This window comes from Tarenaya hassleriana, unplaced genomic scaffold, assembly GCF_000463585.1.
Source record: "Tarenaya hassleriana unplaced genomic scaffold, ASM46358v1 Cleome3, whole genome shotgun sequence".
NCBI classification, from domain to species: Eukaryota; Viridiplantae; Streptophyta; class Magnoliopsida; order Brassicales; family Cleomaceae; genus Tarenaya; species Tarenaya hassleriana.
Window position 1 is genome coordinate 6,946,008 of NW_010966177.1, and position 6,000 is coordinate 6,952,007.

The following is a 6,000-nucleotide window of genomic DNA, read 5'->3' on the forward strand; positions in this document are numbered from 1 at the left end:
AAAGGATTATGGAATTGTGAAAAAGCCTGTCGCATTTTTTCAGTGCTCTTTTAATATTTTCCAAAAAGACCACAAGTAACGAGAAAGTGTCATGCTCTTATGGCACATTTCTCTTGAGAAAATTTGATCAATTAATTGAAAATCTATAATTTTTTGGGAAAATGACATTTTCCTACACTAATTTAGTAAAATGTGACATTTTTTTACACGAATTTTTAATTTGACAAAAACATACGCTATATTATCAAATATCCCAAATCTATACACGAATTACCCAATTTTACTACAATTTACTACACAATTCGAAACGGTGTTAAAATATCCGTTAATTGATAACGTGGAAGGCCACGTGGCGGCTGACGTGGAAGGCCATGTGAAAAAATTTGTCACGTCAGCACGGCACATCAGATTTTAAAAAAAATAAAAAAAATAAAAAATTAAAAAAAGAAAAGAAAAAAAATACATATATACATATACATACATACAAATATATTTATATATACACACATACATATATATAAATACATATACATGTATATATATATAAACATATACAATACATATATATATATATGCATACAAAATAAAAAAATACATATATACATACATTTATATATATATATGCATATATATTCATATCTATATTTGTATGTACATATATGTATATATATGTATTTTTTATTTTTTTTATGTATATATAAATATATAATTGTATATCAAATTAAAAATTTATGTATATATAAATATATCTGTACGTATGTATATATATATATATATTTGTATAGATGCATGTATATATATGTGTATATTTTTTATTTTGTATGTATATATAGATATATTAATACATAGGAGTATATATGTTTATATTTGTATTTATATATAGATATGAATATATATACATATACACGTATAGATATATGTATGTACATGTATTTTTTTATATTTTATATGTATACATACATATATGTATGTATGTATATATATGTATATATACAATATATATATATATATATATATATGTATTGCATATGTTTATATATATACATGTATATATGTATATGTATTTATATATGTTTGTATGTATATATATATGTATATATATATATATATATATATATATTTTATTTTATTTTATTTATTTTATTTTATTTATTTTTATTTTTTTTAATTTTTTTAATTTTTTTAATTTTTTTAATTTTTTTAATTTTTTTAATTTTTTTAAATTTTTAAATTTTTAAAAAAATTTTAATTTTTTTTTGAAAATCTGACGTGGCGTGCTGATATGTCAAAATTTTCCACATGGCCTTCCAGTCAACCGCCACGTGGCCTTCCACGTCATCAATTAACGGACATTTTAACACCGTTTCGGATTGTGTAGTAAATTGCAGTAAAATTGGATAATTCGTATATAGATTTGGGATATCTGATAATATAGTGTAGGTTTTTGTCAAATTAAAAATTCGTGTAGGAAAAGGTCACATTTTACTAAATTGGTGTAGGAAAATGCCATTTTCTCTAATTTTTTTTACAAATTATATATTTATATAAAATTTTGACAAAAATATCTTTATTTTATTTTCTAATTTCAATATGATCACTTGGCGTCCCAAAAAGGTGCAACATAAAAACAAAAGTTTTTGGAATCTACATTATCTAGAAAAATTGTTTTTTCATTAGGAACAACTGTTTTTAATTTACGCGGAAACCTGTTTGTATCTCGGAGATCTTGTTTTCATGTGAGAAAATTCTTTTTCACCAGAATAACTGTTTTTTGTTCGGAAGAATCTGTTTTTATCCAGAAGATCTGTTTTTTATTCGGGATAATCTGTTTTCATCCGATAAACTCTTCAAAACTAAATTGTTTCATATGGGAGAAATTATTTTCGTTCGAAATTTTTTTAAAAATGAAGTTGTTTCGTAAAAAAATGCATATTTCGATTTGAAATCTTTTCGAAGAAAAAAAATATATTTTGTAAATTTTCAAAGTAGAGAAGGGTATTCTTGGTATTAATTACAAAAAGTTAACAGTTTACAAATTTAAAAAAAAAAATGGTACTCTTTTCAATAACTGACGTTTTTGTCATAGTTTTCCAATTATCTCTCTCTCTATGAACACACACACACGTATGTATATATATATATATAGCGGTGGATCTATACGTAAGTATATAGGGGGCATAACTCCATTCAATCAATAAATTATTTTTATTTTTTATATAAATTATGTAAAATTTTGAATAAAATTATACAATGCAAAGGGTTAAACAAAAACCCCTTGATGTAATTATTATTATTATTAATGTTATTTAAAAATGGTTTTTTCATATATTACCTACCATGAATGTTATGATTATTGTACCGAGATTAATTAACAATCATGTCGAGTGAACTCTATCGCAGTGGTTAAGACAAAACCATTCATAGAAAGAGTATATGCAAATGAAAATTTTAAAAGATAAACTTTCCTCATCACCCAAAAAAAACAGATAAAACTTTCCATAAACCAAAAAAATGTTTTTATATATTAAAGTTAAGCAAATGCTAAAACGGCAGAAAAACTGACAACTGTTTTCTTAAACTTTAATCTTTTTCGAAGTAATTAATAATTAGTAACTTTAATTTATTACAGCGGGGAAAAAGTCTCCCTCATTTGGTCGTGTGGAGGTCCACAAGATCGGACGGTCAGAGATGCAAGCGGATCGGGAAATCGAAGGGTCTAGAGATGCGCGCAGGGCAGGGGGACTTGATCCGACGGTGGGGAATTAACGAGACAGTGCTGAAGAAAAGAGCCTTTTATTTTAATGAAGCCGTGTGATTTTGATCTGGTGGGACAACGTCCTTTGGAGTATTGTGTTCCCTCTCCTTTCCGACTCACCTCTTTCCCACGCGCTCTCCGAGAGCGTGTCCTACACGCGAGTTTACCTCGTGTGGATAATATGACGACGTTTAAACAGAAAGCGACCAAATGATTTCAATATGGATAAAATTAAAGATGAAGTTGAAATTCAACGAATCAAATTCGATGTTCTTATTTCATGGAAACTTACAATTTTTTACGAATTGGGAAACGTGAATCCAGAAAATTCCCTTAACAAAAGAACAAATAAGTTTCTCCGGCGACGGTACCGGAAAATCTCACGGCGGCGAGAAACCGGCGGTTTCTGGAACGAGAAAGGGACCCGTTAACGTTGCTGGGCTTGAACTATTTGTTCATTCCGTGGGCTCTGAATCCGTAATTTATGGGCTTTGACTCGGGGAGTTTCTGGAATTCTTATTGGGCCTCACTGGAGTGGGCCTAACTGGGTTGATCGGCCTAAAGTCATAAACCACAGTAAAAGACGATACGAATTCAAAGAACGTTAATAGGATTTAAACGAGTGAGCGTTTTTTTATATAAGCATTTTATTTCTTTTTTTTAGTTCAAATGTCAAATTTGCATCATTGGAACGACTAAAATGAATGGAAACCATATGATATGCGAAGTTGGTTGACACGTTTTTATCAATATATGTATTGATAATTTTTGTTTACTTCATTTAAAAACGGACCAAAATATCACAAAGTGGTCTGTCTCGTTGGTTGTTCCTTGATGTTACTTATCATTTGTCGATGTTTCCTTCCATAGATTTATCAAAAATACAGTGATCTATATATATATATATATACGAGTTTGTGAGAAACAATATATACAGTTATATATTTAGGGTAACGAAATACAACGTGTACATATGTATATTTTGGCAAATGAAGAAATTCCCGTGTTTAATCTTCGCTTAATATCGATTTCTAGAACAAGTTTTGTACGGATTAATTGGAATTATACTGCCGGTGTATAATATTAGTTGTACACGCAAGCAAATAAGGTGATATTTTCTATATGGTTTCTAATGTAGAAATAAAGTTTAGTTAACGTGATAAAGAAGGAGATTGAATGCATGAAATTAGGTAAGAGTCGGCATTTTTCTTCCCTAATTTGGGCGGTTCCCATGCATATTACGACGCGTTTAAATGGACCACGCAATTTCCTACTCTCATGAAATTTGGCAAATGAAGCAAAGAAAAAGGAAACAAATTTTAAGTTTCCATATTTAGAAACTCGTGGGAGGCTTTGCTCTTTAGAATGGCTGAATGATGTCTTTCCTTAGAGATTGTAAATTTGCTTTTTTGATTCATAATAATAGTGATCGACCAACCGATTTTTGAAAACGGGATAATTTCGTCCGTAAACGCGTACGAATTCTATCTAAGCTTCATTTGATCGTTAAATTGAGCTCTTTCTTGTTGCATCGAATGTATCGAAATCTTTGAAAAGGGTTATATAAACTGTATATATATATATGTATAAGTAATTAGTTGGATATAGTGAATAGGGCACTTAATGTCGATGGCAGAAATCCGATACACTTACCATAAATAGGAAGTGTGTTGAAAGCGATGGGACAAAACGAAGTCAATAAGGCAAGGAGGCTGTAGGGTGAAGGACAACAAAGGGAAAGCCGATGTTAATCAAATTATCTTCAGCCAACAACCATCTCTCTCTCTCTCTCTCTCCACTTGTTATACGGTTTGTCTTAATTTGTATAATTTCTTTTGCAAGAATAACGACGAATATATATATATATATATATATATATATATATATGAGAAAAATATATTTGATATATATACATATTCCTTGTACATGAATGATCCATGAAAAAATAAAAAGAAAAAAAGAGAGAATTTCACAATCTCGTGATAACATTGGATGGGATCTATCGTCTACTGTCTCTGCAAGAGTAGACAGTGTTTCGTAGATACGATGCAAAGGGAGAGATATTAAGTAATTCAAATAAATAATTTTATTATTTGTTTTTTGGAAATTGCTGGCTGCTGACTGAATAAGAGCTGTCCCTCGTTTCAGAGTCTTAAACGCTTCCTTTGTGCATGAGGGACGGCTATGGATCCACCCTTTACCATTTGCTTTTTCATTAATTTCAAAAGATTAATTTAAAATAATTAATCTATAGACTGTAAATAAACCCTAAAACTACATATTGAGTAGCCATCATAATGCTTTATTAAAATAATAATAATAATGTTTTTGGTTTTCAAGATCATCTCCCCCTTGGTTTACGTGCATTGTTGAAATCATAGTAACGATGGAAATGAGATTTTTATTATAAAAAAAATGACATCTCGGTTAGAGATTCTAGGCGCTGCAGCTGTTTCCTAGGTGACTCAGAGGCATAAAAGCATGTCCACAAATTTATATTAATTAAATTTTGAAAATTATTATAATATGTATGGGTATATATATAATATTGAAGCACTAAGAACGATAACGAAGGTACTTAGCAAGTTTAGTACGATTAATTCTCGTGGCACCACAAATCTTGCCACTTATAGAATCATTTCAATTTAAATACTGCCCCTCATGCCCATATGATATTTTCCCCGTGACGACATCAATGACGAAATTGGCTCTCTTAATCTATTCATAAATTTGTCCTCATACCTCAAACTTTGTATTATATTAATATGAACAGACAATGACTGAAAATGATATCAAATACTTATTAAACTATTATAAAGTTGCGGAATTCCCAATGATTCACCTTGCTGGTCCAACGAACCGTTTCCTCGTACACTAATCTCAACTTGCCCTAAACCCTAGACATATATATATATACACACACACACATGTGCAAACACACACTCGTGTGTGTATATATACACATAAAATATGAAGTTTTACACCCATATTCGTATATATAGTTAATCTTTGACTAGGGGACAGTCCATGTAACCAGATTAATGAAAGTTGAATTTAAATTTGATATAATAAAAAAGAATAAAATAAACAGGAGAAAGGGTAAAATCTAGGATAAAGGATCTAACGACGGACAGTAAAAAACAGATATTGAGAGAGAGAGAGAGAGAGAGAGAGAGAGAGAGAGAGAGAGAGAGAGAGAGAGAGAGAGAGAGAGAGAGAGAGAGAGCGGTCTCACTCGCGATATA